The 12,757-nt window shown below is 36.1% G+C and overlaps 1 long non-coding RNA gene across 1 annotated transcript; it reads left to right on the forward strand.

Annotated features, from left to right (window-relative positions):
* The first annotated feature begins 376 nt into the window (after positions 1 to 376).
* LOC121231792 (uncharacterized) lies at positions 377 to 1,299 on the forward strand. The gene is made up of 2 exons (XR_005929840.1): positions 377 to 501; positions 930 to 1,299. It is a non-coding gene; the product is annotated as an uncharacterized lncRNA (long non-coding RNA).
* Positions 1,300 to 12,757: the final 11,458 nt, after the last annotated feature.

A 12,757-nucleotide genomic window follows, 5' to 3' on the forward strand; every position in this document is an offset into this window, starting at 1 on the left:
TTTAAAAAAACAATAATTACTCATTTATTTGACTATTTTAACTATTTTTCTAAAAAAGGGCTTAATAGGTAAAATTTTAAAAAAGGCCCCAAATTTTGAAAAAAAATCAATTAGGCCCCTCTGCAAAAAATTCACTCAATCAAACTCTTAAACTTCCAATTGAAATCAATTAAACCCTTTAATCAACATTTTTCATCTTTGACTGGTACGTCAATAGTATGGCCATTAACGTCTATTGAGTTAGTCGTCCCGATATTGACATGGCAGCCCGCAACAATGAAATTTTTAAAAAAAATTTCAAAATAAAAATAAATAAATCTAGAATGAACTTAGACAAATGGTTATCCAAGTGACAAATGGTTTCCAAAATTTGATCTCGCTTTTGCAGTTTATGGATTACTGTTTGAGAGTCACCTTCAACCACTACCTTACTCAGACCTTGATGTAACCCGAGTTGAATCGCCTGAACACACGCCACCGCTTCAGCAGCAAAAGCAGAAGGTATATTCTTTTGAAAAACGACTTTAGCATTAACCACTACTGCCCTTGCATTCTTTACGACTATTCCCGAACATGACTATTTCTTATCCTTGTTAAAAGCAGCGTCAAAATTGATTTTGACCCACGGATCTTTCGAACCAGCCCATCGACTCGTAGAAAACCGCCTCACTGGTAAGCACGAACTCAACCCATCCAATTCTTTTATGTAATCCTTATAAAATATGCCACTCTAGAACCAGATTTTGATTCACCTTCATGAATGAATCTATTTCTTGTACTCCATAGCACCCACAAAACACAAGCAATCACTCTGCATTGACTAAAAGAATTTTGTTCAAAGATGTTGCTAATCCAAGCATTGAAATCAGTAAATTCCTCTTGCAAAGGCCAGTTAAAGCCTAATCTGTCCCATGTTTCCTTTGCTATAGGGTATTCCTTGAAACGTGCTCCCTGGAATCCGGTCCGTTATGGCACATTCGGCAAGTTGCAGATCCCATAAGTCTCTTGTAGTGTAGATTACAGAAAGTAGGCAAAAAGTTGTAAAAATCCTCTAATTTGTAATTTTAATTTTAGGAGGTAAATCTAGACTCCATGATCTTTTGTAAAAGTGGTTGTAATTTGATTGGGTTTGAGTCTATCCCTCTTGTAAAAGAAGTTTGTGACCGTTGTGAACCATGTACTCTCCTGTCGGCTCCCCACAATAGATTATATGATCTTCATGCTAGTTCATGGACAGAGGGATACATAAAATTCGATCCGCGTCCTTTTCCAAAAAGGTATTGTAGATCAAGTTAGATTTCCATTTCCTTGTACTCGCCTCAATTAAATCTGGTATTACTAACAAGTTCGAATTAACACCCAAATTCTGGACTCTAAAATCACTGTTTCCAGGGACCCATGCATCACTCTAGATAGAGACATTCTTACCATCACCAATCCTCCACCCCATTCCTTTCATAAGGAGACCTTTTGCAGACCATATACTCTGCCAGGTAAGAAAAGGTAAATTTCCTAACCTTGAATTCAAAAAATCTGATTCTTTAAAGTATTTTGCCTTCAAAGTACGCACTAGTAACGAATTAAGATTTTGTAACAAACACCAACGGTAACATCCTCTAACCCCAAACCGTCACCGAAATAGGGTTACAAAGTATTACCGGACCTATCAGACAATTTACAGTTAATACACTCATAAAATAATCTTAAAGTTCCATAGATAGACCCTCGAGGTCCAATATAAACAGTAGAATCAGTTCGAGACTAAAATTAAAATCACTACGAATTTTTTTCTCAAATTTCAAAATTATTCTTATGAGCAGTATCCACACGCCCGTGTGGATTGCCAGTGTGACCCACATTACCTTGTCATTAAGTCATACGACCGTGTTGAGAGCTTGTGTAACTCTCTGTTTATGACATTGTCATCAAGTGGATTTCACATAGCCGCATCGTACGCCCGTGTTTTAGACCGTATCCTTCACACGACTGAGACACATGTCCGTGTCTTTGCTCGTGTGCTCATTTTTAAGCTAAAATTCAAGACACAGGGGTTACACGGTCTGGCCACATGCCCGTGTACCAAGCCGTGTGGACTCAAAATGAGTATTTAACACTTAATTTTCTAACTCTACAAATTTCAACCACAATCAACATAAAATACTTATGTTCCATCAATCTAGACACAATCAAATACGCTCATAATTTGCCAAATTTAACATTTTATATATTATACAATATTCAATTCTAATCACTTATCAAATATCATCAAATAATTCAAATTCACACCAAATTAGCCAAATCCTATTATGTACCATTACCAAATCTCAATCTACTTATTTCATCCTTACATTCTCAATTCAAAATGACATACACGTAAGACACCCTAGGTACATGCCATTACCAATAATTAGCACACTTTACCTTATTGAATTCGGGATCAGCCTGGGATGCTGATTCAACATTCTAGCTTTAACTTATCCTGTGCACAGAAACAAACCGTACGCTGAGTATGGATATACTCGGTGGTATTTCTATAATCCGAACATCAAATAAAATGAAAATATAACAAACACTTAAAAATCATATAATAATTAGAATTATTCAATTATTTAATTCGTAGATAAATTGTTTATAACTTATTTCATTCTTTTTACTTACTAACCTGTATAGCTTTCCGTAATACGTTCACACGTAATTTTAAAACAATAATATTATTCACTTCTCAATCACCGTTCTATACTTATTCATTTCATTAACAATTATTATTATTCATATCATTATCTTGCTATTCTAGATAACTTCCACTATATACATTCGATTCATATATCTCAATTCACATTTCAATTCATCAAGTGGCATCAAATATCATCAATTCGAACTTCAATCATTTCATGAACCTTTGGTTCATGTTTCAATCTCATATCTCAATTTCAATTCTCAATTCAATTTCTCATTTCATTTCAATAGCTCAATCAATCAAATTTATTCGATTTATCTCTTTATTTATTTACCCCTATTAACAAGACTTAGACCTTGGCGGATACACTATCCAACCAAACACACCAGATTGGCACCCAATGCCTCATCGGATAGTTCGAAGCAATAGTTGACACCCAGTGCCTCATCGGCCTAGCCAAAGTAAAGTTGGTACCCAGTACCTCATCGAATTTATCCAAAGAAATATAGTGACACCTAGTGTCTCATCGACTCAAGGTTGAAGTATCCCTGAACACTTCCAATCCTATGGCATGCCAACTATATCCGACCTAGCCCGATACTGTTAGTAGGGTATCTAAATCACATTTAATTTTACTTCAATCACAATTTCTCACATTTTGAATTCAATCATTTTTCCACCTTTCAATCAATATTCAATCCATTTATTTACACATTTTTCACAATAATCATATCAATTTCATCATATTCTCAATCAGTAAAATTTTCAATATAACATACATTCAATATTTAATTTTTACCTCACTCACATATATCATATAAATTCAATTCAATTCAATCAATATAATTTCAATAAATTCATTATATATCAAATCAATCCATTTCAATTATAAAACACAATAATTCTAACACTAACAATTTCCATATGCATTAAATAAAAATACAACAATTAAATACTAAGTTCGGATTATAGAAATACAAACCGTAATTTCTAAGCTAACTCCCGTTGTCTTTGCCTTTTTCCTTGCTTAGCTGAGGCTTTTGGCACAATGTTAGCTACGGTAATTAAAATAATTATACTATTAATTACAGTATTAATTATAATAAATAATTAAATTTCTAATCAATTCTCACCTTATTCCCAATTTAATCCTTACTAAGTTTACTCACTTTCCTAATTAAATTCACTCTTTATTTCCATTCAAATTTTATCCAAACTCAAATTTAATTATTAAATTTCCAGCATATTTTCATAATTTTGAATTTATTTCCATTTAATCCCTAAAACTCAAAACTTATAGCTTAGTTTACAATTCAATCCTTTATTCAATTCAAATCAAAATTTCTATCAAATAAACCCCCAATTCCATCATTTTATTCAACATGAACCATATTTAGAAATCTAATAACTTTCAAAATTTCCACTTAAAACAAGTAGTATTTATCTCTAGGATTTCAAAAACTCAAAAATCATAAGAAAAGGGGCTAAATTGACTTACCAAATTAACTTGAAACATTTAAAACCATATTTTTCCCTTTTTCTTTTCTTTCTTTCTCCCTTCTCTGTTTCGTCCCCTGCTATTCAGTTTCTTTCCTTCTTTTTATTCTTTTGTTTCTTATATATATATATATAATAACAATAATAACTATAATAAAAATCTATTTAATAACAAATATTTATTTAAAACTTGTACCAATCATTTTTATACGCTTGTTTTTCTTTTCTTTTATATATATATATATATATAATAACTTAATAATATACTTATATAATAAGTAAACATACATGTATTTGACAAATGTATGTATACTAATATTACACATGTCATTATACATACCATACATTTGTCATTCTTTTCTTTATTTATCATATAAATATCTTTTATAAATAATAATTATCTTTTAATAATTAAAAACATGTATTACAATTGTATGTATTTTCATTAATACACTTGTATCCAATCATTACCATACATTTGTCTTTATTTAATTTATTTCATAATATAATATCAATTAAATAATAATAAATACATTAATATTTACTTAAATAATAAGTAAATATATACATGTATTATTATGTACAATATTTATTACACATGTATTTTATTTTTACCATACACTTGTCTTTCTTTTATTTATTTAATTTAGTAAATATCTTTAACTTAAGAATAATAGCTATTAAATAATAATAATAAAATAATAGTTTAATATAAAACCATAATAATAATAACAATGATGACATTTAATATACATAATTCAAGAAAAATCTTGATTTTTCTTTCATTTACCGCCTCATTTCATGGGTATGACTTAATTGTCATTTTAATCCTTTTTATTTTCTATTACTTTAGAACTAAAATTTCACACTATATTCAATTTAATCCTTTCATCCAATTATCCTTAATTAAGCTAAATTTACTTAATTAAACTTTAATTAACCACTCACTTAACTTTGTAAATATTTTTAATAAATATTTACGAATCCATTTTTCAGAAACGGAGACCCGAAAATGTATTTTTCTGATAACTGTAAAATTCGGGTTAATACAATTCTTCCCCCCTTAATAAATTTCGTCCTCGAAATTTTCGTTAAAAGAGGTGGGGATACAGAGATCTCACTGTTTCTTCCGGTTCTCGTATTGCTTCCTCAATATTATGACTTCACTTCTCAAGCTAGTATCTCAATCGGTTCTTCTTTTTCATACTATAAATCAGTTCAAATTCCAATATCCCTTGTCGAAATAACATGTGAATTATCTGATCTGCATCTTTTGAACGCCGAATCTTGGAAAGAAAACCCCATAAATTTCCTGTAACTTCGAAGGCAAATCTAATCAATATGTCACCGATCTGACTTTTCTATAATTTTACATAGCCCAACAGAATGAGAATTTAATTCCCTTTTTCAACCTGATCTCAAAATTTTCTTCCAATGTAAAACTTTTTAAAAAATACTTATTGTCAACAGAATACTCGATATTTCGACATTTCAAGTCCACATATGATTTCTTTCGGTCAGAAGCTGTTTTCAATCTATCTTGATCACTTTCACTTTTCTTCGGTTTCTCGAATCAAACAACTCTGCATATTCTTTTTTTTCACCATATTCAATCAAATACTGTGCAGTTTTTCATTCATAATCATACGAAGCTTCATACAATGCTGAAAACTGTTATCACGTACCCAGAACTTCTTAAACTCGTTCTAGAATTAGAATGTAAACCATGTATCTCAATCAGAAATAATAAAAACTGACATATCATGAAATCTGACAATTTCAGAAACCTATATTTCAGACAATTATTGTAACACCCCAAACCCAGCCCAGACGTTATGGCCGGATCCGACATGCCACATCGAAGCGTTCAAAACATTTTATATTGTTGATCCAGAAAAACCTACTTAGTGTTTTAAAAGATAATTTCATTATAGGTTAAAGTGAATGGAAGCTGTGCACTAGGTAGGAAACCGGAAAAGAGGTGGTGAGTCCATCGGACTGCTTAAGTACCAAGCTCCCTTCGGATCCAATCCTAGACATGCATACCGCCATTGCCACACCTTAACGTCATGGATATTTCTAGGAAACCGATTTGATTAAGTTATTTTTAGGAAAAGTGATTAATTTTGGAAAATACTTTCATTGCGGAAGCTTTGCTTGTCGTCGTGTTATTTTGAAATCAATTGTTGTTTTTGAAAACGCGCCCTAAAGCTATCCAATTTCAACAGTTAAAATAAGTAACACCTATCTTAGAAATACATATTAAAACCATCAAAAATAATTAAGTGGCCTTATTACATTTAAAAACCCAAAACTTCAAATGTAAATAAAAGGATGTCCAGTTCACCAAAAGAAGATCAAACTTTCAGAACAGGTGGCCACTCTGAATTCCCTCACAGCTCCAAGCCCACTATGGTTGGGGATTTCCTGCGTGGATGAAAATAAAAGGGGTGATTTTGGGGAAACTCAGTGTGTAAGGAAAACCCATTCAAAGCCCAAGTCAGCTCAAGCCTATTGGGCTTAAGCCCATTAAGGTAACAGTGGTACTGGACCAGAGCCCTTTTCAGATTACAATAAACTGGGCCTTAGCCCCTTATTCAGATAACAGTATGGCCCATAGGCCCATTTCAAAATACATGCGGCATCAATAACATATGCAAGCCCATTTAGGGAGACTACTCAACGCACCAACCACTACACTCCACCCGTACCAGCCCTACACTCCATGTGGGGAATAGCTTAACCCACCCAGCCCAACACTCCACAGTTGCAGCCTTGCTGCTCAGTTAACAGTAAATTGAGGCAAAGCCTCCATTACGTGGACAAGCCACTTTCAGTACTTCCTCCGTCAATATCCCAATCACATGCATCAGATAATAACAACATGGCATGCAGTAAATAACAACAGTCAAACATGCATTTAGGTCAATTTAACCTTAGGGGTATTTCGGTAATTTATCTACTAGGGGTAAAACATTAAATTTTCCACTTTAAAAGGTATTTCAGTAATTTATCTATTTTAGGGTTTTTCATGCATATTCCTACCTTTCACGTACTACAGAATCACGTACCGAGTGTTCTTACCAAATTGGGCCCGTTGGCCCATCATTCCAATTTTGGCCCATTAAGCCCAAAAATATCGATGGCACAGAAATCATGCACTTTGCAGTCCAAATTTTGCAGCTTACCAAAAACATTAATCGATTTACCTCACGAGCATTCGCACACTCGCAAATCTACAAAATACCGGATTTCAGCATTTTAGCTTTTCGACTTTTGCCGATCCAGACTACGAAAGAGGGTGTTAGTTACACACCTGTTTGCGACGATATGCTGACGAGATCCACACACGAACCACCTACAATTGGATTACTAACACGTTAATCTAACTATTCAAATACAAACTACGTATTAACCCCTTACAATATTCGGCCAACCACACCTACAGATCATAGTAAGCTTATAAGAAATCAATAAGCAACTCATTAACAAATTTTTGTCAATGTTTACCACATAATCATAATTTCACTGCAAGCTATCTTCCTGAGCAACAGTCACTAAATCATTTATAACTGGAGCTACGAAACTCCAAATCAAGTGCCGTTAATTTTCCCTGAAAATAGACTCATATATATTCTATCCATAAAATTTTCAGAATTTTTGGTTTGAGCAATAAATACCAGATTTTTCTTAAAGTTTCCCATGTTTCACTGTTTGACTAATCTGACCACTCTTCATTACGAATCAAATTTCTCATCGTACAAAATTCAAAATATGTTCTCGTTTATTTCATTTGAAACTAGATCATTAACTTTAATTACATAATTTATTCACCTTCTAAATCATCTCTCACAATTTATGGTGATTTTCCAAAGTCACGTTACTGCTGCTGTCCCAAGCATATTTATTACCAAATCACTCTTTCACACATAACTTGCATGCATGTTATTTAAACATGTATGTCACCAATCAATCATCACATATCTATGATTTTACTTAAGTATAATATCCATTTCATCATTTTAAAGCACAACATGTTAGCCGATTTTTCCCTTTAACATCTAAGGCACATACATGCTCATTTGTTTGGCTCAACTTCACCTATCTTCCATTTTTTCATCAAAAAAACATGAAACAACAACCATTTCCTTCATTTTAATTCATGACTAAATGCTCACAACACAACTAAAAATCAAAATATGCTTCAAGAGTTAAGGTAGAATCAAGAAGAACTCATGAACATCAAGATAGAAGCAAACTACCATGAACTTACCTTCAATTTTCTTCCCCAAGTGACCGAACATTCAAGAGCTTTCTCCTCTCTTTTCTCTTCTCTAACTTTAGGCTATGATGAACAAAGATGGACAAAACTTTGTTCTTTTCACCCCTTTTTCTTTTAATAAAATTTCATATTTCATCCATTTAATTCTTTAATACAAAAGACATGAAATGCCCATCATGGAACATTTACCTAACCCATTATCATGAAAAATTTACCTAACCAATTATCAATTTGTACCATAAATTATGAATATCAAGTGCACATTTTGTCTACAACAACATGATGGCCGGCCACTTCATGTAAAATGGGGGGGTTTGTCATGCAAATCCTCCTATTTTGCACTCCTATTTATTTGGTCACTTCAATTTAGCCTATAGTATTTTCAAACATTTTCACATAGGTCCTATTTCATAATTTCACCCACTTTTTCTTATGGAACAAAAATTAACTAAAATTGCCGGGTTCTATCTTAAGCTTGGGCCTTCTAGAGGCCCACTAACATAATTAAACCTATGCCAACATTCACAGAATTCCCGAAAATTGGGGCGTTACAACTCTACTCCCTTAAAGAAATTTCGGCCTCGAAATTTACTTGATCCAAATAGTTGAGGGTATTGTTGACGCATAGTCTCTTCTGATTCCCAAGTAGCTTCTTCCCTTCCATAATTACGCCAAAGTGCTTTCACTAACGGGACAGATTTCCTTCTGAGAACCTTAACATCTCGAGCCAATATTTGCACAGGCTCCTCCTCAAAGGTCAAATTAGTCTGAACTTCAATTTTTGCAACTGGCAGGACATGAGCAGGGTCAGAACGATAGCGCCTTAACATGGAGACGTGAAAAACATCGTGAATCCTATCTAACTTTGGAGGCAATTCCAACTGATAAGCCACTGGGCCTACTCGCTTCAAAACCCGATAAGGCCCAATGAACCGCGGACTCAACTTGCCCTTCTTACCGAACCTTAATATCTTCTTCCAAGGAGAAACCTTTAAGAAGACCATAACACCTACTGAGTACTCAATCTCCTTACTTCAAATCTGCATACGACTTTTGCCTATCAGATGCTTCTTTTAACCGGTCTCTAATTATTCTGACCTTATCCTCAGTATCAGCTACCAACTCTAGTCCAAGAACTTGTCGCTCTCCTAGTTCGGTCTAAGAACTAGGTGTACGACACCTTCGTCCATACAGTGCTTTATACGGTGCCATTCAAATACTCATCTGGTAACTGTTATTGTACGCAAATTCTGCCAACAGCAAATAATCCTCCCAACTACCTCAAAAGTCAATCACGCATCCCCTCAACATGTCCTCCGGAATCTGAATAACCCCTTCCGATTGACCATCAGTCTGGGGATGGAAAGCCGTACTAAAATTCAACCGCGTCCCCAACGCCTCATGCAACCTTTGCCAAAACTGAAATGTGAATCTGAGATCCCGATCAGAAATAATTGAAACTGGGACTCCATGAAGTCGCACAATCTCTGCCACATACAACTTGGCTAACTTTTGAAGTGAAAAGTCAGTACGTACAGGTATGAAATGGGCTGATTTGGTCAACCTATCCACAATCACCCACACCGAGTCTTTCTTTGATGGTGTCAAAGGCAACCTACTCACAAAGTCCATGGTTACCCTCTCCCACTTCCAAAGTGGTATATTCACTGACTGTAACAGTCCAAAGGGTAATTGATGCTCAGCTTTCACTTGCTGGCATGTCAGACATTTCCTTACAAACTCCGTTACTTCTCGTTTAAGTCCAGGCCACCAGTACAATTCTCGTAAGTCGTGATACAACTTGTTCCCTCTAGGGTGCATGGCGCAAAGTCCTCCATAAGCTTCCTTCAATATTGTCTGCCTCAAATCAGAGTCCTTCGGAACACAAATTCTTCCTCGGAAACACAGAACTCCTTCGCCTTTTAAACCGAACTTAGAAGTTTCCCCTTCCTTAACTTGTTGAAAACGAGCAACCACAGACTCATCTTCCAACTGCTTTTCCTTAATCTGGTCCACCCAGGTTGGCCTTACTTGTAATTCAACCTACAAACCGCCATCATCATACAGACTCAAACGAGCAAACATTGCTCTCAGATCAGATACGGTTCTACGACTTAAAGCATCGACTACCACATTAGCCTTGCCTGGGTGATACTCGATCGAACAGTCATAATCCTTAAGCAACTCAATCCATCTCCTTTGCCTAAGGTTCAACTCCTTCTGAGTCAACAAATACTTAAGACTCTTCTGGTCTGTGTATATAATACACCTCTGTCCGTACAAGTAATGTCTCCAAATCTTAAGTGCAAATATCACTGCCGCCAACTTCAAATCATGAGTAAGATAGTTCCCTTCGTGAGGTTTAAGCTGTCATGATGCATATGCAACCACCTTACCCTCCTGCATTAACAGTAAACCCAAGCCTACATGTGATGCGTCATTGTACAGAGTAAAATCCTTCCCAGACTCTGGTTGAATTAACACAGGTGCTTCAGTTAGAACTTTCTTCAACTTCTCAAAAGCCTCCTGCTGGGTCTCAGTTCATACAAACGGTACCCCTTTCCTTATGAGTTTTGTCAGAGGTGCTGCCATCACAGAAAAACCTTCCACAAACCTTCTGTAGTATCCTGCCAACCCTAGGAAACTTCGAATTTCCGACACCGTCCTAGGTGCCTTCCACTCTAAAATTGCTTCAATCTTTCGAGGGTCCACCTTAATCCCTTCGGCAGAGACCACATGTCCTAAGAAGGTTACCTCCCTCAACCAAAATTCACACTTGCTGAACTTCGCAAAGAGTTCCTTCTCCCTTAACACTCGCAGCACTATACGGAGATGCTCATCATGTGTCGCATCAGTTTCAGAATATACTAGGATATCATCAATGAAGACGACTACGAATCGATCCAAGAATGGTTGGAACACCCGATTCATCAGATCCATAAATGCTGCAGGAGCGTTCGTCAGTCCAAATGGCATAACCAAAAACTCGTAATGACCATACCGAGTCCTGAATGCCGTCTTATAGATATCCACCTCCTTGACTCTTAACTGATGATATCCAGATTGGAGGTCAATCTTAGAAAATACAGAAGCTCCTCTAAGCTGGTCGAACAGATCGTCAATCCTTGGCAGTGGATACTTTTCTTAATCGTCAGTTTGTTCAACTGGAGATAATCAATGCACATCCGTATCGTACCATCCTTCTTTTTCACGAATAGTACCGGTGCTCCCCATGGAGACATGCTTGGCCTAATGAAGTCCCTATCCAACAACTCTTGAATTTGTGCCTTTAGCTCTACCAACTCCTTCGGTGCCATTCTATACGGTGCGATAGACACTGGTGCCGTTCCAAGCAACAAATCTATTCCAAACTCAACTTCTCGGTTCGGAGGCAATCCTGAAAGCTCCTCTAGAAAAACATCTTGGAACTCCTTTACGGTCCTAACCTTATCCACTGTCAGTCCCTCCTCTTCCGACTGACTAACAAATGCCAAATAGGCCTCACAACCTTTCCGAATCCACTTCTCGGCTCTTAATGTCGAAACCACATTGGACAAATAATCCCTTCGCTCACCTATCACCATAACCTCCTCATCCTTTATGGTCCTTAACACCATTCGTTTAGCAGCATAATCCAGGGTCACCTTATGCTTAACAAGCCAGTCCATTCCCAAAATGAGATCAAACTCTCCGAACGGTAACTCCATCAGATCTCCAGGGAAAATCCTACCTTGAGTTTCTAATGGTACATCCCTATACAGTTTGTCTACCCTAACCGAGTGACCCAAAGGACTTTGTATAGATACCCCACTCACAATCTCCTCAGAGCAGTCCAAGTTGTCCATAATCCATTCTGTGGCCTCCAACCAATATTCCGCCACATTCAGGGCTATACCAGACACACCCCTAAAGATCTCCGCTCCGTTAGCCTGAAGTCGTTCAGAAATAGATCCCCAAACTCCATTGCCCATACTTGCCCCGGCAACCCTTTCCAGAACACGAAGCATTGCCTGTGACAGGGCATCATCCCCGGCACCGCGGTCATGAGCCTCTACCTCTATTGCCAATAGTACCGGTGCATCCACCGCCGGCATATGTCCTGAAGACGAAGATCTCGCTCGAGCACTTCCTCGGCCCCGTCCACGGCCTCTTCCACGAACGGCTCTTGTACTCATATCGTATTATCTTAATTATGAATTTTTATGCATCAATTAATATTCTAGTGTTTATTACAGATGTTTTATGAATCAGACAGTAGTTTAGAGTTTGTTTTCGCAGAATCGAAGTCTAGCTACAGTTTC

Source organism: Gossypium hirsutum, chromosome A07 (genome assembly GCF_007990345.1).
Source record: "Gossypium hirsutum isolate 1008001.06 chromosome A07, Gossypium_hirsutum_v2.1, whole genome shotgun sequence".
Taxonomy (NCBI): Eukaryota; Viridiplantae; Streptophyta; class Magnoliopsida; order Malvales; family Malvaceae; genus Gossypium; species Gossypium hirsutum.